The 20,260-nt window shown below is 45.7% G+C and overlaps 1 protein-coding gene across 4 annotated transcripts in view; it reads right to left on the bottom strand.

Annotated features, from left to right (window-relative positions):
• Positions 1 to 20,260, bottom strand: part of RBM26 (RNA binding motif protein 26) — a 1,920,204-nt gene that overhangs the window by 1,347,736 nt on the left and 552,208 nt on the right. The gene's annotated exons all lie outside the window — the stretch shown is intronic.

Here is a 20,260-nt window from a genome sequence, read left to right as displayed (position 1 = left end):
CTTCAACCATTTTGAGCATCTGTTTTTTAGGCATAGAGGCCTGTGCACGTGGCTCATGCGTCAGTTTTTTAGTTTTAGAAGTTGCTTTTGTCTTTGGTTTTGCAGCTTTCGTCGGTTTGATGTACAAATGTTGAGGTCTGAATACACCCTCAGAAGCCGGTGCCTGCTCAGCGGCTCCAGACCCATCCGAGGGAGATGCATCCGTCGGTCCAATACCTTGAGTATCTTGTGGCATGCCGGACTCCACATGGGTGTCAGTAGAGGCCTGCGACACGAAGGTAGTGGGTATCAGGGACTGCGAAGGCTCCTGAGTACCAGCGAACCGGCGACTGGCTTAGGAGAAGCTTCGTCGTCTGTTTTGGATCTCGACTGCCTTTCTCTGTCCTTTTTCTTGCATTTTTTATGTACTTCGGTAGTCTGATTGCTATCCGACGACATTTCTGGGTAGTTAAATCTGTTTCCAAAATACTTTGACGCAAAAATATACATACGCTTAATAGTGCGTTGGTTAAATCTAGCACAAAACCGACAGCCAGGCACGTTGTTATCAGGGCCTAGGCACGGAATACAGTATAAATGGAAATCCTTATGAGGTATTTGCTTCCCACAAGTAATATAATTATTAACTTTTTCTGACATCGGTAAAAAGCAAGAAAAAAGTTTCCCCAACGGGATACTTAGCTTTAGTGAAGACTTCAGTTCTGAAACTCAACCCCGAATATTTCAGTAGTCGGCCGACCGGCACTTGCGAAATGCTTTTGCTTCGGGCACCGCGCGGCAAGAAAGACTGAAGAAAATGGCGTCTGCTGCGTGTTTTATACCCCTGACGACCTGACGTCATGGAAGAGAAGACAGCAACCGACGCAGGACCCAAGACTTTGGAATTCAGGCCGACTGAGGGCAACCTGCCAGCAGATTACCCAAATGTAATGACTGCAACGATGAAACACGAAGATCATTTAAAACTCGGGGGGGGGGGACCCGCTCTATATAGGGGGGCAAGCCCCCCTGCACCCCACCCCCCCGCTACTTAAATATACCAACTCCGAGATCGCACTACAGTGCAGTAAAGGGAAATCCTCTCTTCCTGCACTCTATGGCGATCGCCGTTATACGTTTCAAAGTTGTGCAACTTCGAACTTAAGTTTGACCTTTAGAGCTTTGAAGTAGTCAGACTTCGACATTATGATAGAGATCCTATATATATATATATATATATATATATATATATATATATATATATATATGTGTGTGTGTGTGTGTGTGTAGATATACATATATACACACACACACACACACATGAATGCACACACAAAAACCCGCAGAATGCTATGACATGCGCTAGGCATTTGGTAAACATCACGGGAGCTACAGAAAGTCCAAAGGATGAAGCACAGAACTGAAAATGAAATGCACAAAATCTTACATATTTTCTGTGGTTTGGATAAATGGGTATATGAAGACAGGTATCCCTGAGGTCCAGGGTAACCATGAAAGTTTGAAGAATCATCACTGTTAGAAGAGTTTGCAGAGAGAGCATCTTGAATTTTGGAACCATTAAGAAAAAGAAGTTATGTACCTACTATAACGTTCCATGTTAGTTTTCTTCATCTCACCTTCCTTCTTGCTGTTTGGGTTAGGAGCCGATCCTCGGCTCCAACTCGGCCATCTTCTATAGCTCGAGAGCTGTTTACTGGCTCGAGGCTACCCCTTATCCCAGAATGCCCAGCATCAGCTACCCACATCTCGGTTGTGATAGCACACACTAGACATAAGTAGAGTAACCAGTTCCTAAAAACTGGTTGTCCAAAACACCTAAACAAGGAAAGAGTTATAAATTACCTGGCATGTGAAGGAATAAAAGATGCTCAGCCAGTGAAAACAAAAAGGAACTCCTCACAATCCTCTAGGAAGGGGGAAGGAGGGAGGGACGCAAGAAGGAAGGCGAGATGAAGACAACTAACATGGAACGTTATAGTAGGTACATAACTTCTTTATGTTAAGTTGTCCATCTCGCCTTCATTCTTGCTGTTTGGGACAGCATCTCTAGCACCTAAAATCCCAGGTGGCTCATTGGAAAAGACTCTTCAGAACAGTAGAGCCAAAGGAAGCTCTGCTCCGGGCGACCATATCTACCTTGTAATGAGAGATAAAAGTGTGAGGGTTTGCCCAAGTGGCAGCTGCACACATTGAGTCTATGGACAACCTAGACTGTAAGGCTACAGAGGTGGCTAATGCTCTAGTGGAATGACCTTTTGGTTTACCTGGTAGCTCTTTATTTCTTAACTGATAAATAAAGGCAATAGTATCAGATAACCAATCCGGATAAGGTCATCTTAGAAACTGGAAGGCCTTGTTTGTTGAAAGCATAAGAAAGAAATAACTGGTCTGACTTTCTTAGTTCCTTAGTTCTATGGAGGTAAAAATGCAATTGTCTGTGCACATCCAATTGGTGGAGCTTGTATTCTGCCTTGTTGCTGTGAATAGGAAAGAAAACTGTGATATCTATGGATTGATTTAAATTGTTCTCTGACCAGACTTTAGGAATAAAGGATGGATTGGTCCTCAGAGAAACTGTCCTTGTGAAACACCAGGTAAGGAGGACGAACACATAGTGCTTGAAGTTCTGAGACACGTCTAGCTGATGTGATAGCCACCAGAAATAGTGTCTTCCAAGAAAGAAAATTTAAAGAACATGATGCTGCCGGTTCAAAGGGAGGCAAAATTAAGGAAGCTAAAACTAAATTGAGATTCCAAGGAGGAGGAGTATCAGGGGGTCTAAGAAGAGATGTTCCTTGCAGAGCTTATGAGACATTATGCTAGAATTAAACATACCAATATGAAAATTAGAAATGGCAGCTAGTTGTACTCTAATGGTAGCGGAAGCCGCACCAGACTGAAAGAGCTGTGCTAGAAATTCAAGAATTTCATGGACTGGGGCTGAGAAAGGATCTAAATTTCTAGATTCTTCCCAGTAAGAAAACAGTTTCCATTTACTAGCATACATTTTCCTCGTAGTACACTTATGTGAGGAAACAATAATATCACGGACTGCTGGGGAGATATTGGAAAGCCTGGCTAAGGTTGGAAGTGGAGTAACCAAGCTGTGAGCTGGAGAGTTTGAAGGGATTGGTGCAACCCGCCTGATTGGTGAATCAGAAGATCTGGAACTGGGTCCAGAATCCACGGTTGATCCAGGAGGTGGAGGTGCAAGAACGGGAACCATATCTGTCGAGGCCAATATGGGGCAATGAGGATCATTTTGCAACCCAATGATTTTGCTTTCTGTATGAGTCTTGGTAATAGAGGAAAAGGAGAAAGGAGCCCCTGAGGCCAATCGTGGACTAGAGCATTTCTGGGTATATGGCTTGTAAGAGGAAGTAGGGGAGAAGTAGCTGCTGCATTTGTTGAGAGGAGTGGAAAATAGGTCGCAACAAGGCTGTCCCCATTTGCGGAAGATAAGATCCGCAACTTCCTGATTCAGAGACCACTCATGAGGCATTAGGATAGCTCTGCTGAGCCTGTCCGCTATGACGTTGGATTTCCCATGGATGTGCGTTGTCATCAGAAAACGTTGGGAGGAAATCGCCCATTGCCACAGTCTGAGTGCTTCTCGACACAAGGGGTAAGACCTGGTCCCGCCCTGTTTGTTGATGTACCACACCAATGACATGTCCGTTTGTATTGCAATGGTCCCGGAAGGAAGAGAGTCTTGAAGGGCTTGCAATGCTAGGAGCACCGCTCTCATTTCTAGGACATAGATATGCAGAAGGTACTCATGAGGTTGCCAAGTGCCTTGGACTGTCCTGCCTAGATAATGCCCCCTCCACCCTATCAGGGAAGCGTCCGTGGTCACTGCGGCTACCAGAGGGGGTTGTGTGAAAGGTCTGCCCTGAATTACTAGTGTGGAGACCATCCACCAAGAAAGGTGTCTTTTGCATGTTTCTGTGATCACGATCATGTGAGACATGGGTAGTTCCTGGAAAGACCACTGAGTGAAAAGAAGCCACTCAAGGATTCTCATGTGGAAACGTGCTAATGGGACAAGAAGAATGGCAGCTGCCATGGAGCCTAGAGGTTGGAGGACATATCTGACTTGAATCCTTCTGCTCTGCATTAGAATTAACACTTGCTGACGAATAGTGGAAACTCTTTCCTGTGGTAATCTTTCAAACATTTTTTTTGTGTTTAATTCTGCTCCTATATATGTGATAGACTGACACGGCAACAAGGCAGATTTTTTGAAATTTACTGTAATGCATGTGATTGTATAATCCCATGCCGCTAAGAGTTGATGCCTGGTGGTAGCAATCAGGAGCCAGTCGTCTAGATAGGGAAAAACCTGGAATCCCTGATGCCTCAGGTGAGCCGTGACTACTGCCATACATTTGGTGAACACCCTGGGGGCTGAGGTGAGACCAAAGGGCAGAGCTCTGAACTGGTAATGACTGGCCCCTACCCGGAAGCGAAGAAATCTTCTGGAGCGGTAGTACACGTCCTGAAGATCTATAGAGCACATCCAATTGTCCTGACCCAGAAAAGGGAGAATGGACTGCAGTGTCACCATCCAGAACTTTTCTTTTTGTACAGATTTGTTCAATCTGTTGAGATCCAGTATTGGTCTCCAGTCCCCTGTCTTTTTTGGTACTAAAAAGAATCTTGAGTAAGTTCCGGATCCTAGTTGGTCTGCGGGGACTTCTTGAATGGCTCTCTTATCTAGCAGTCTTGAAACTTCTGTGACTGCTTAATCCTTTGGATTGGGTGGGACATCTGAGATGGGTTTTTTTGATTCTATGGGGGATTGATGGAAGGGAATCTTGTAACCTCCGGATATAATGGACAGTACCCATCTGTCTCTTGTTATATTTTGCCAGGCTTTTGGGTACAGCAAAAGTCTTCCCCCGACTGCCTCCAGAGGTAAGCAGTCGGGCAAGCCTTCAGGGATGCTGGAAGGGCTTGGCAGAGAAGGTTTCCCTGTCACCCTAGTTTTGCTGTCCCCCTCTGCCACGAGCGTGGCGTCTGTTATTGTTGTTTCCCCCTCTGCCCCTGGGGGAAAAAAATCACCACGTGTGTCAGGCAAGGGTCCCTGGGATTTTCGGAACCACATCTTTCCGCTCTTCTGACCCTTGGGATAAGGTCTGGAATGGGTGGAAAAACGCACTCCCATGGCAGAGAGAGCCTTGCCTTCCTGCTCACACTTGGTCAACATGTCTTTCACCTGTGGCCCAAAGAGAAAGGAGGCATCAAAGGGAGTATTGGTGAAGGACGCTCGAAAGGGTTCCACAAACTGACAAAGCCACAGCCAACCATGTCTCCTGAGAGCCACACCTGTCCCTGCGGCACTGCTCGCTCCATCGGCTGTAGAAGAAATCAGCCTCATGGAGGAGCTGACAATAGAATTAAGAGTCACAAGCTGAGAAGCTACTTTGGCTGGTACTCCCTCAGCTGTAGGATCCTGAAGGGTATCTCCAAGCTCTTTCAGGAGATCCCTTTGAAGACGTGTACAATGGCAAAGATAGTTCAGGGACCTCATTGAAAAGGTCCCTGAAGCAAACATTCGCTTGCCATATCTGTCCATCGTCCGAGACTCTGAAGGATGAACAGATGAAGAGGTTTCTGCTAACTCTTTCTTGGTGGCTGCTGCTACCACCATGGCATCAACGGGCACACCTTTGGAGAGGAATTATTTGTCCTGGGGGGCTGTAATAAATTTGTTTGGTCTCCTCGGAGTAGGTTCCACACAATCTGGAGCTGACCAAGCCTTTTGAGCCACTACAGACATGAGTGGATTGAAAGGAGGAAATACCCAGGAGGTGGAAGGTCAGGAACCAAATGCGTTCAGGAATACTCGTCCTTGGTAGGGGCTAGGGGAAGTCCAGTCCCACCTCTGTCTAAACATTTCAAGGATGTCCGAAAAGGAAACATCTTCAGAGGGGGACCTTGGGGACCCTTCCGATTCATCCATGTCTGTATCTGAAGTGACAGACTCAGGGGAGTCTATGTGCTTCCTCTTGCACTTCTTCTGAGGAGGCTCTTCCGAGTGATAAAGGGAGGCTTCTGAAGAAGAGGGATCACCCAATGCGGTGTCCTGGGGCATAGGTTCCCTACACTTGGGGTCTGGAGAAGGAGTAGAGGTTGGAACAGACACCATGGGGGGAGGAGCCGATGGAGCTGGCAGTAGTGCTGTTTCGGGGACAGCACACTCCACATGACCTCGAAGGCGTCCCGACCTCTAGGTCGAGAAAGCTCCGGCTCCAAAGAAACAGGAGTCCTTCTCTGTGTTGAGGGTGACGGCTCCGAGGCCAATGTTGGAGCAGAGTTCACCTGCGCCTAAGCTCCGAGGGGGAGAATGGGGTCAGACAAGGGTCCGATGCCACTCCCCTTCTTGGAGCTGACGTGAGAGCCTCGGCGCCCAGATCACTCGGTGGAAGGTACAAATGAGGTAATCGGAGCCAACGTCGGAACCGAAGGAGAGATGATGATCGGCGCCGACGGTTCTACTACCTGCAGATCCATGGTCTCCGGCTCCGAGCTAAATGTAGTTGGAGGAGGAACAGAAATAGAGGCGGTTGGAGCAGATACCTGTTGAGGTGGGCTGGACAGAATGTTTGCCAGTGCCTGTGACTTAAGCAACCTACTTACTACTCTCGCCACATCATGATCCGATAATCTAGAGGATCGAGAGGAGTGGGAAGAATGATGGCTACGTTCACTCTGTAACAAGGGTGACTGAGGTGCCGAGTGGATGGACTCCAAGGACGGAGACCTCAGTCAATTATAGCTCCGAGACGGCTCCGAAATAGCAGATGGAGCCGACTGAGGAGTTGTCTTGTAGGTGCCAGCTGACACCAACATACTTGGTTGGTCAAGTAAAGGAGTCGGCGGCTTGACAGACTTGGGGGATTTCGCTGGCTGAGTACTTTTAGCCAGAGAATCCTGAGGCTTCAATAATCCCCGAAGGATTAATTTGTTTTTGCACTCCTGCAGGCCCCTTGGACTAAAAGTGTGACATATAGAACAGGAGTCCTGCAGGTGAACAGCGCCCCAACAATATACACAACTAGTGTATAATATAACAACACCTAGATTGTTCAGAGCTTTTCTCCTCAGGACTCCACTGAAAACGGGTTCATTTTGGCCCAATGGACTATCCTGGTAAACCAACTGCAAATAAATAAAAATAAAATAGTGTGCCCATCTGTCGGAGACATTTTCTGACAGCATGAGTCACACTTTTTGAAGCCAGATACCTTGGTATCTTTAGACATTTTAGTACCAACAACCACAGCAACAATAAGAAACATCTATACTATAAAAAACAAGAAATATAGACTTTTTTTTTTTTTTTTTTTACAGTTAAGGAACAGAAAGGAAAGCCTCTAATTTAAATGGCCATCCTAAGGGGGGGGGACTCTCCAACTTAAACGAGTTCAAGGGAAACAGAAGGCCGGCGAGTTATGGAGCGACGGCCAACAAAGCTACAATACACAAGAAAGCGATAACGGATAAAGAAATATATGTAGACAAAAAATTGACAAAAAACTTGACAAAATTTCAAGAATAAACAACAAATATATTAAAAGAAAAAACTATACTAAGCCTGGGCCAGTAACGAAGCAACCTTGCAGCTGAAGCGGCAAACAAGACCTGGGTAGCTGACGCTGGGCATTCTGGGATAACGGGTAGCCTCGAGCCAGTAAACAGCTCTCGAGCTATAGAAGATGGCCGAGTCGGAGCACAGGATCGGCTCCAAACCCAAACAGCAAGAACGAAGGCGAGATGGACAACTTAACATCAAAAGTTAAGGACTGACAAATGCAGAATGGGCCTCCATGTACCCTCCTTTCTTGGAACCAGAAAGTCTTGAATAAAATCTTTTCTGCCATACAGTTGTAGGTGTGTGTGCGTGGGGGGGGGAGCTGGTGTTAAAGTTGCCTGACTGAATAAGTCTTGAAGAATAGGTGACACTGATGTTCCTGGTTTGAGGGTACTTCCAGTATGCAAGAAAGGGAAGGAGGAAGAAGACTTTTTCAGGGGGGGGGTCCAGCTTTGGAAGGATATTTTCTTAGAAATTTTATGACAGAAGCAACCTTTTCTGGAGATTCTTGAAGATTTCAGCAGTTGCAGGGCCAAAGATATTTTCCCTATCAAGAGGAGCATCCAATAATGCCTTCTGGCAAAGCCTTAGCCAAAAGGACCCTCCTTATAGAAGATGCATCTGCAGCCTCATAACTGTATTTATGAGTGTCTAGCTAATCATACAGGCTTGACCGTTAATGGCATGGAAAGAAAACGCAGAAGTATATGTCTTCTTTCAATATCTACCTGCTAAAGTAGCAAGTAACAGAAAGACTTACACCACATTAACCAGCTGACTTTAAAATACTCTGTCAAGAATTAATTATCTTTTGCAACATAAACACAAAGTCTTTTTCATAAACTGGTATTTGAACTAGCACCTTTGCCCATGCCCAACTGACAGTTCTTTCGTTTCCCGCTTCTGCAGACTAAGTTTCCTCAGAAAATCTTCTCAGAAATAATCTACAACCTAGTGAGTTCCCTTGCTTTTATACTGTCGTCAATGGAACAAGTTACTCATTCGAGAACTCTTCCGGATAGTCTCATGCTACCCATAAAAAAAGTGTAGAACAGTGTACAACAATGTATAACAGTCTAGAAGGGTAAGTCTTTGCCCAACTTGCACTATACTAAAGAATAGTTGTGTAAAATCTTACCATAACCATAGATGTCCTTCTCTTCCGTGTTGCAGTATTCTGACTGTGAAAGAGTATCACAGCTCAAGGAGGAGTAAGGGTGGTGGAAGTCGTAGCAGTTTCCGGGAATCCCTGCAGGATTTGCCCTTGCAAATCCTACTCTGGAGATACGGTCCAATTTGTAATGTTTGGTGAAGGTATGCATCGAGGACCATGTGGCAGTTATGCCCAGGCCCTTGAGGAAGGCCCCAGAGGAGGCTACAACTCTTGTAGTGTGCACACTGACCCCACAAGGTAATTTTTCCCCTGGTGGGAGTAGAAGAAGGTGATAGTTTGATTGGACACCACCTTGCCCAGGGCCCTGGGGTGGAAGGACACAAAAAGCTGACTAGACTTTCACATTTTTGGTTTTGTCCAAATAGAACCTTAGTTGCCTGTGGGCATCAAGGGAGTTAAGTATTCTCTCACTGTCATTCTTTGGTGAAGGAAAGAAGGTGGGTAAGTGAACAGACTGATTGAGCGACAGTTCACTGACCACTTTGGGCATGAAGGAGGGATTGGTGCGCAGAGTCACCTTATCTTTGTGAAAGACAGTGTAGGGTGGGGATGCCATTAATTAGTGCTTGTAATTCTGAAACCCTTCTGGCTGAGGTAAGAGCTACTAGTAAGGACAGTTTTCCATGTGCTCATATGCAGAGACAGTTGGATCAAAGGGAGCAATAGTTTTGACCAGACATTCTTCAGGTACCACTGGAAGTTCCTCATGTGCAGCCTGGCCAGAGGCAGCATACAAACTGTGGCTGCCATGAGACCTAGGAAGCGCATGAAGTTCCTGGCCGACAGGTGGTAGACTTGGAGGAGGTCCTGGAAGTGGCTGACTAGGGTCCTGATTCTGCAGCCTAGGAAAATTTTGTCCTGAGCTGGAGAGAGTGATGATTTTGCAAGGTTGAGGGTGAATCCTAAACTCTGGAGAAGGGTCATGGAGAATACAAGATTATCTTCGAGAGCAACTTTCCCTTCTGCTAGAATGAGGATGTCATCTAGGTACAGGTAAATCTGAATGCCCTTTGTTCTGCAGTAGGCTACTGCAGGGGCTAGGCATTTTGTGAAGACTTTTGGTACAGTGGATAAACCAAAGGGCAAGGCAGTGAATTGAAAGTGCGAGGAGGGTCTAGCAAAGCGCAGATACTTCCAAGTGTGAGGAGAGTCCAGCAAAGCACAAATACTTCCTGTAGTTTGGGAGGACAGTTATGTGGAGGTATGCCTCCCCTTCAGGTCCAAAGTGGCCATGAAAGCTATGGGTGGCAATAGTGGAAGCAGGTTTTGAAGAAAGGAAGGAACCTTCAAAAAAAGGTTAAGGAAGGACAGATCTAGGAAGGGTTGTCCTTTTTTTGGCACGAGGAATAACCTGGAGTAAAACCCTCTTCCTTCTTGGCCTGCGGGAATGGTTTCTATGGTCCCTTGGGTGAGAAGGTCTTGGATAACCTGTGGAATTAGGTGAAGTTGGCTCTTTGGAGACAAGGGGATGCCTAGTGGCATGGGTTTTTCCTGCCATGACATGAAGTATCATTTTCCCACTATTGTGACCTTTTTCCACAGGGGAAGACGGTGAGAGAGGCGGGATGAGAGGGGAAGATGGTTGAGGCAGTCACGCACTGTTGTTCCTGTCTTGAAAAGGCTATCTACTGGAAGGATGAGGGGGGGTTTGCCCTAGGGGAGGGAGCCTTCCTGGATCCTTTTCTGTGTCTAGAAGTGGAGGAGGAGGTTGGAGCAGGGGCTCTCCTGACAACGGAAGTTTTGGCTGGGTAATTTCTGTAAAATTGGGGTACTGGAGAGACCAGTATGTGTTTTAAAAGCCTACAAGAATAAAGTAAGGAGCTCCAGGACTTAAACAATTCAGCAAACTGTTTGCCAAACTTTGTTATCCAGAAGCGCATCCAGAATTTTGGTTTTAATATCAAGCAGGGGCTGTAGCCTAAGCCAGAAGTATCTGCGCAGAACAGATGATGATACTGCAGACCTTGCAGAAACCTGAGATGCAACATAACTGCACTTTATGGAGTGTCTGGTGACTTGAGATGACAGGGACAGCTTAGATGCTATCTGAGACTTGCTGGGGAGTCAGACAAGGAGGACAGTAATGAGGAAGCTTGTGAAACCAAATCTAGGGCATAGTTGATCATGTGGGTCTGGTAATTGATAGCCCAGAAGGCTAGCATGGAAGATGCATATATCTTTTTCCCCAGCCTGTCCATGATTTTGCTGTCCTTGTCTGAAGGCAAGAGGGATGAAGAAGGTACGTGTCTGGACTGTTTGTCAAGGGACATTGCAATAACTGCAGGGTCTGCCAAGGGGAGGGGGTGCTTATAAAGACATTGCACTCATCAGGGACCTTATAAAAGTGGTCAGGTCTCTTGGGAGCTGGTGATTGTGATTCTGGAGCCTTAGAAGCTGATGTAAAGCCATCCAGGTAGGCTGGAATCACAGGAGGGATAGCCGAGGGGGAGAGTGACTCCACCTGTAGTAACTCAAAACACTTTTTTTGGACTTCTGCCATTTGAGCAGCATCCCACTTGTATTCCCTCATTTTAGTAATTGTTTGCCCAGAGGCAATGTCATCAAGGGGGAAATCTCCATCCACGGAGTCCTCATCTGGGAAGTAGTAGTCCAAAGGGGAAGCTATTTGAGAGGAGTAGATGACGGACTCATTGGAAGAGGAATCTTCTTCCTGGGTGTGGGTAGGAGGGATGGAGACAGCAGAGGTTGGCCTGGGGCGGAGGACAGGCTATGTGGAAGCTGTGGGTGCTGAAGGCCTAATAGCCATAAAGGCCTGGGAGAAGGACTGCCAGTCTGGTTGCTTCTCAGAGGGAGGAGACAGGTTTTTAGTCTTCTGTTTCCTCTTGCGAAGAGTTGATTTTGCTGATAATGGAGGGCCTAGTTTTAGGGATGTGGCTTAAGGTTGAGGTTTCAGATTCCTGGACCGTGGAAGGGCGTTCAGTGGAGCCTGGTTACCCCTTGACCTCAGACGTAGCAGACATCGGAATAATAGAGGACATGTCTACCGGTGCTTCGGAAGCGGCTTTCTCGAGGGCAGTCGCTGAAGATGCCGGTTCCAGTGGATGTCCCTCAACCCCTAAAACCAATGGTTGGCGGGGCATCAGACAACAAAGGTACAGAAGTGGTAGGCCTTGAAACTCTGGCCTTTTTAGGAGGCTCCGCCTCGACAGCAGATTCCATATATCCATCCATAGGGCTAATCGTTTTAACCTCTGGTTTTTGAGGTACAGATTTAGGACTGCAAGACAAAGTACAGTTTTGTACCTACCATAAATGTAGATGTTCGAGTGCTAATACAGCTGCAGTAATCACAGATGGGTTCTCTGCCGTCAGGCGGGTCCTCGGTCGGCCGAATTCCAAAGTCTAGGTCCGGCGTCGGTTGTTGTCGCTTTCTTTCCTGACGTCAGTGCGACAGGGGTATATAAGACACAGCCGACGCCATTTTCTTCAGTCTTTCTTGCCCCAGATGTCAGGTGGCCCCAGAAGGAAGGCAATACATAAATTATATATATAATCATGCAATGCAATATAATCAAAAATCAGTAGTTGCAAGCAAATACACCATAGAAGGATAACCCAATCAGATTGTATGAGGAGGTGTTATCCACTAGGCCTTTACCAAGAGGGGAAGGAGGGAGGGAAACCTGTACTGCAGCTGTATTAGCACTCGAACATCTACATTTATGGTAGGTACAAAACTGTACTATGTTCATCGTGCATACAGCTGCAGTAATCACAGACGGGTAGAATCCCAAAGCTACGCACAGGGTGGTAGGCACTAGGTGGAACTGGGAGGAGCCAGAATGCCCTGCAACACAGCAGTGGCAAAGCCTGCTCTAGTTTTGGAGTATAAAGGCAGGTGGCAGTGTTTTGTGAAGGTATGCACAGAACTCCAAGTGGCTGCCTCCAAAATATCTTTGGTAGGGACTCCTCTGAGGAAGGCTGTAGAGGTAGCTGTGGCCCTTGTGGAATGGGATCTGATGCCTGTAGGAACAGATTTGCCATGAAAGGAGTAACAAAACCGTATGCAGTGGCCTATCCATTTTGAAATGGTCTGTTTGGAAATTGGCTTCGCTTGAGGTCTTACAGCATAGGACACAAAAAGTTGTTCTGATTTCCTGAAAGGCTTTGTTCTGTCCAAATAGTAACGTAGCTGTCTATGGATGTCTAAGGAATGTAGCAGCCTTTCCCCTTTGTTTTGAGGATTGGGGTAAAAGGTAGGTAAATGTATGGCCTGATTTAAAGCTACCCTGGATACTACCTTAGGCATAAATGACGGGTTGGTTCGTAGGGAAACCCTGTCCTGATGGAAGATGAGAAAGGGCTGCACAGCCATGAGGGCTTGTAGTTCTGAAACCCTACGAGCTGAGGTAATGGCCAGAAGGAAAGCTGTTTTCCAGGACAAATATTGCAAATCTGTTGAGGCAGCTGGTTCAAAGGGAGGCAATGTTAATTTTTCTAGAATGTAATTAAGATCCCAGGCTGGTATTGGTTGTTTCCTTGGAGGTCTTATATTCTTAGCCCCTCTGAGGAACTGTCTTAAGAGTGGGTGAGAGAATAAGGGTGGATCAGTGTTGTATTCTGCAGAAATGGCTGAGGCATGAATTTTGATGGAGGAAATTGAAAGTCCACTGTTCAACAGCTCAGCTAGATACTGTAATATCTGAGGCAAATTCAGTTTTCTAGGATCCTGGCCTTTTTTCTCATTCCAAGCGTTAAACCGTTTCCATTTTGCGGAGTAAGCCTTTCTAGTAGATGGCCTTCTGGCCTCCAAAATGACATCCTGCACCTCTTTGGAGAGTAGGGTCTGTTGTGGTGGTAAGGAATTTTCCATGCAGCCAGATTAAGTGTTTTCAGCTGACGGTGAAGAGTTTTGTAGCTGTGCTGAGTCAGTAGAAGAGGTATTAGAGGTAGGGTCCAGGGAGGAGTATGTGTTAGGCTCCTCAGGAGTGGGTACCAGTGTTGTCTTGGCCAGTCTGGAGCAATCAGTATCATCTTCGGTCTGTCTGCTCTTGCTTTCAAGAGCACCTTGGGCAGAAGAGGCAAAGGCGGGAAGGCGTAAACTGTCCATGCTGCCCAACTGAAAGGAAGGGCGTCCACTCTCCAGGCCTTTGGATGAAAGGTCCTTGAACAGAACTTTTTCAACTGATGATTCCTGTGGGAGGCGAAGAGATCTATGTCTGGCCTTCCCCACGCTTGGATTATCTTTGTAAACACTTGAGGATGCAACTTCTATTCGTGTGGGTCTGTCATATTTCTGCTTAGATTGTCTGCCAGCGTGTTTTCCAATCCTGGCAAGTACTGTGCTTGAAGTTCGATTTGCCATTCCAGAGCCAAGTTCCAAAGTGACATGGCTAGCCTGCACAGGGGGTATATGAATGTGTTCCTCCTTGTTTGTTTATGTACCACATTACTGTGGTTTTGTCTGTTCTTATCAATAATTGCCCTGGATGCAGGAGGTCCTTGAAAGCTGTAATTGCATTTATCACTGCTAGCATTTCTTTTTGATTGATGTGAAGGTGCTTTTCCTTTTGGGACCATTTGCCCTGAATGCACCTGTCTGTCATGTGTGCCCCCCAGGCGTAGTCTGAGGCATCTGTTGTGATGACTTGATTTGCTTGAGGCTTGCAGAATGGAAGACCTGTGTTTGTTTGGCATGCTTGGGCCCACCATAGAAATTCCTTTTGCAAACATGGGATTATTGGTATTATAGTTTCCAAACTGTGGCTGTGTTGAGACCATAGGTTTTTTAGGTACCATTGAAGTTTCCTCATATGCAACTTTGCACATGGGATTAAAAGAATGCAAGATGCCATGAAGCCCAGAGCCTGCAGGATTTTCCTTGCAGTGAGCCTGGTACAATTTGCTAGTATTTTGAAGCACCGAGTTAGTTGCCCCTGTTTTTCTGGCGTAAGACAGGCCATCTGGGTGTTTGTGTCCAAGTTGGCACCCAGGAAAGTTATTTTCTGAGATGGTGTTAGCCTGGATTTCTCTTTGTTGACTGTGTATCCCAGAGAATTCAATAACAGTGTTACATAAGCTGTTCCAGATGTATGTGTTTGCTGTCCGCTTGGATCAGGCAGTCGTCCAAATAAGGGTAGATTTGTATCCCTTTAAGTCTGCAGTAGGCAATTACTGATGCCAGGCATTTCGTGAATACTCTGGGCGCAGTAGATAAGCCAAAGGGCAATGCAGAGAATTGATAGTGGATTGAACCTGCAAGAAATCTGAGGTATCTTCTGCAGCTTTGTCTGATTGGGACATGCAGGTATGCCTCCTTGAGGTCCAATGTTACCAGCCAAAACTCCTTGCCCAGCATGGGAAGAAGCTGCTGTAATGTGAGCATCTTGAATTTTGGTACGAGTAGAAATGTGTTTAGGATGGATAAGTCCAAAATGGGTCTCCAGTCGGTTCCTTTCCTTGGTACCAGAAATAGTCTGGAATAAAAACCTTGACCTTGTTCGTGAGTAGGTACCTCTTGAATAGCTTTCATGTCCATGAGCTTTGAAATTTGTATTTGAGCCTCTGCCCTTTGATTGTGTGTCAGGTTCGGCATGCCTCTTATTTTTGGAAGAGTGTGAAAATGAAATCTGTAGCCTCTGTTTATAATGTCCAGGATCCATTTGTCTGTTGTGATAATATGCCAATTTCTTGTAAATAATGCCAGCTTTCCTCCCAAGGGTGCTGCCAGCTGAGTCTTGCTTGGCATGAAAAGGGGGAAGTCACTGGGTTTGTTTCCTGTATTGTTGTGCACTGTCTTCGCCACCTCTTGGTGCTGGAGTTTGCCATTGTCTGCCTCTATATGATCCTTGAGATTGTCCTCTGCCCCTTGTGCGCCTGTATCTACCTCTTTGGGGCTTGTCCGTGGCTGGAAAGGACCAGTTTTTTGAAGGCCAATTTCTGCTAAAACGTGGTGGTTGAACCTGTAGAAAAGCTTTGACAGTTTGCATAGATTTAGCTTTTTCTTCCATTTTCCGTAGTATCTCCTCAGCATTAGTACCAAAGAGTACATCCTTTTGTAAAGGGGCATCTAGTAGTTTAGCTTTAACATGATCAGGCAAGGTTCGTTCCCTAAGCCAGGCATGTCTACGAATGACTGATCCTGTAACAGCCGCTCTACTTGAGGCCTCTAGGGTATCATAGCCACATTGTAAGGTGTGTTTACCCACTTGTTCTGCACTATGCATCATATCCTGCAACTCCTACAAATCTGGTTGTTCAGGTTGTGACATTTTACTTCTTAATTGTGATAACAGAAACTGCTGATATTTAAGCATATGGAACTGACAATTTAAGGCCCTCATGGCTAGGGTGGCCGAGGTATATACCTTTTTTCCCCACCTTTCTAAGGATCTAGACTCTCTTTCGGAAGGTAGTGGATTCTTAGCAGTAGAGGCCTTCATTCCCTTGGGGCCTTGAGAAATGGTTTCAGGTTCAGCATTATGGCTTTTGTAAAGAAATTGGTGAGAGTTAGGAACTCTGTAGCACCTATCAGGCTTGACTGGGGCAGGAGGCAGGGAATCCGGATTAAGGCAAGCCTCCGAGTAAACATCATCAAGTATGTCCAAGACAGGAGGTATCGCCAGAGGTCTGTGCTGAGGTAACAAAAGAAATTCCCTAAGTCTTTTCTTGGAATCAGAAAAGTCTTGGCCTTCCCAATGGAAGTGTTCCCTCAAGGTGTGCAAAGTTTCCCCAAAAGAAAAATCCTCTGGGGGAGATACAGAAGGAATGGACTGCTCTGCATCAGAATCTTCAAAAGGGGAGTACGAGTGTTCCTCTTCATTAGAATGTTCTGAAAAAATGGAGCCCTGGTCAGAAGAGTGAGAATCTTCCTCCACTCTGGGTCTCTTGTCTGGAGGGGGTTGGGAACCCCTGATAAGAGTAATTAAATCATCAGCCATTTTTAGCATCTGCTTTTTAGGCATGGGGCCTGGAGATGGGCCCTGTGCAACAGGCCTCTTGGGATGCATGGCTGATTTGGACTTAGTAAAGGCCTTTATGGAAAAGAAAGATGAGGGTCTAAAGACACCATGGGTGGAAGTGGACCTGTCCACATTAGGAGGCTCAACACTCACAGTGGCTTCGGTGGTTGTAGTCTGGGTATGGGCCGAGGCACCTGCGGTCTCGGTTACAGAAGACACCACCAAAGAAGTGCAGTCGGTAGTCAGGGGCTGCGTAGGCACCTCGCTGAGAACCGGACCACGTGTAGCCGGTTTTGGCATGGTGTTGGTGGAGACCGCGGACCTCGCGTGTCGGTCTTTGTCCTTGTGTTTTTTGGACAAAACGGTAGTCGGAGTCTCCGACAACATTATATAATCAAAGGCTTTACCAAAAAAGTGCTGGGCGAACTCCGCCCGACGCTTAATAGTGTGTTTATTGAAAGTAGCGCAAAAGCGACAGCCCGAGACGTCGTGGTCTGGGCCTAAACAAGGTATGCAGAGGGAATGGAAATCCTTATGCGGTATTTGCTTCCCACAAGAAATACAATTGTTAACTTTGTCTGACATCGGTCTGAGGCAAGAAAAGTTTCCCCAACGGGGTACTTGGCTTTAAAGAAGACTTTGGTTTCCAAATTTTCGGAATTTCAGGAGCTGGCCGACCGGCACTTGCGAACTGCTTCTGCTTCGGGCACCACGCGGCAAAAAAGACTGAAGAAAATGGCGTCGGCTGTGTCTTATATACCCCTGTCGCACTGACGTCAGGAAAGAAGCGACAACAACCGACGCCGGACCTAGACTTTGGAATTCGGCCGACCGAGGACCCGCCTGACGGCAGAGAACCCATCTGTGATTACTGCAGCTGTATGCACGATGAACATCTACAGAGAGTTTCTGGTAAGAACGAATGGCAGATGCTACAGGTGGTGTAGATGTGTTCCCGGTCTAAACAGAATACACAAGTTCATGGGTATCTTTGTGTGGGATTTCACGTCCGCACCTACAGTTCCCTTTCCTAGTGGACATCGGCTAAGAAATCAAGCAACAACCTACGCTAAAGCAAAAATAAAAGTTTCCCCCAATGGGGTACTTATCTTTAGATGTCTTGAAGACAATGTAATGAAACAGTCGATCTGACGTTAGACTGCGGCAGAAAAGTTCTGAGGTTTGTGCAGAAGTCACATTTAAGTCTCCGGTTTATGGTCATATGTGTGACGTCCCATGCACTAGCAGCAAACAGGCTTAAGCTTTTGCATAGGAGCCAGCGTTCGGGTCGCCTGAGGCAGAAGATCCCACAATCAGAATACTGCAACATGGGAACAGAAGAACATCTACACTTACATGAAATAACACTTTACATAAATCAATTTTCTTACAGTTTACTCTAACATTATCCATAGACTTTGTCATCAGGTAAAGCATTAGAAGACTTAAGCAGTTTGATGGGGTTGCCAAGATTCTACAGATATTATTGCTGGATCTAAAGGAGGACTTCTGTAAAATAAATAAATAAATAAAACTTATCAGGTTTGTTAGATGCTGGAGGCTGGGTTTCTGTGTTTAAATAAAAGTGCATCAAAGATATTCTGTAAAGCCTTTAACACAGGAGGTATTGCAGAAGGCTTAGCAACTCCCGTGTACAGCAAGTCATAACGTATTTGCACATCAGACACTTGTTTTCCCTCCTACTGAAAATGCTGCATAATTTTCAAAACTGTCTCTTCAAAGGAAAGCTCCTCCAAGGGAGGATAAGGGGGCACAGAACCCTCGTCCTCTAATTCAAAACATACTGCAGAATGAATCTGAGATAAAAAGCCAAAGATTCCACCTAAGATTCAGAGTCTTCCTCTTCAGAAGCAGTCTCTCTGCTCCTTTTATGACAGGAGGAAGAGAAGCAGAAAACTCAAGAACGTAGGGGACTTTAGAGAGATAACTGCCTTAAAAAGTCAATGGAAGAAGTCATACCTCTCTTTTTGTGGATCCGTAGGAGTAAAGGAAAAGAAGAGGTAGGTTTAGTTTTCTGCTGCTGCTTCTTCCTGGGAGCATTAGCATAGACATTCTGGGAGAATCTAAACCTTGGCATACCTCAACAATGGTGCTGGGAAATTCCTCTTGGATCAGAATTTAAAATAAAATTTCAGGTCCCTCACAGATAAGCCATAAAGGGGGAACCCCTGACATTATCTGGCCACATCAGTTGTGCTGGACATGCTTATATGCTCCACCTTATTAGCCTCCAAAAGGAACTCCAGAACAAGAGCAGCAATTAAAACCAGGTGGCCTGAGGACTGATCAGGCACCACAGCACAGACAACTGTGTCTGATGGCATGACAGAAGCTTCAGACTTCAACTTTTTGAGCTTCTTTTATGGCTGCTGAGGGACATTTGCAGGGAAGATCCAGGGGTCATCCTTCCCCATGCAAGCTCCTTTAGTCTCTGGTTTTCCAAGTGTTAAAAGAAGCCAAACGACTCCCCAAAGGTTTAAGAACAAATAATTTACAAATAGAACACTCCTCAGTTGTAACTAGGTCCCAAGAGGATGAAACTCTTGGCATATCTATCTTTACATGTTATCTGCATCCCACAGTCACATTTACCCTTCTTACTTGACATGAAAAGTAAACTTTTCAGGTAAAGATAAAGGAAACTGAAAGGTTCCCCAACAAGAATACTTACCAGCCCACTTGCAAAGAGTAATTGGTAGAGGCCATACAGCTGACAGAAGTGAAAAACAAAATCTCATGGTACAGAACGGTGTCAAGAATGTACTGAGATTTTTTGCTGCCATACATCTACATGTACCACTTTGCATTCTCACACATGGATCATAGGTCAGACATACAACACGAGAGGAAGGTGCCCAAGCTTTGGTATGTTGGCCAAACGCATGACATTCTTGGCAAGACACTTGCTGTACGTAAACAATGCAACAGTCATCAGTGAAGGGAATCACAGTAAGTCCCTATGATAATTCTTTTTATTGAGGCAAGAAGGTCAGAGAGAGGAGGGGGGAGTCAGTAACATGCTTTCTACATAAACACAAATATGACTGTAAAATCACTTTAGAGATGGTTGTAGATGCTACAACAGCAACAACAAAACCACAAAAGTAACACTGCAAAGTAGTCTGGGACCATCTTAAATGAGGTGATTATGCCCAGTGCACAACAAGAGAGCTCTGGAGAAAGTTATCCTATACAAAGTAGTATGGATGGGGGGGTAGTAGCTTGGTAAAGTTTTAAATGCTGGGTGAGGTCCTGCAGGACTTAGTCTGACTAGCTGATGAGGACAGAACTTCCAGTAAAAGTTACAGCCTTTTTTTCTCTCAGGAATCCCAAGGTAAAGTACACAAATACCTCTGGGGAATGCACAGGTACCAGAAAAGACAGTTAAAGTCATTATAAAGGCATTTTCTTTAATCATACAGGAAATGCACTTCAGTTTTCAGGGTATCCTTTTTTAAGGCTGAATGATATAAAGCTATTATAATTCAATCCATATCAAATCATGTTATACTCTCAAGCCAACAAACAGAGATGTAATAATAAAAT

Source organism: Protopterus annectens, chromosome 5.part1, assembly GCF_019279795.1.
Source record: "Protopterus annectens isolate FY-2018-M chromosome 5.part1, PAN1.0, whole genome shotgun sequence".
Classification (NCBI taxonomy): Eukaryota; Metazoa; Chordata; order Ceratodontiformes; family Protopteridae; genus Protopterus; species Protopterus annectens.
This window is presented reverse-complemented; position numbering and strand designations above follow the sequence as displayed.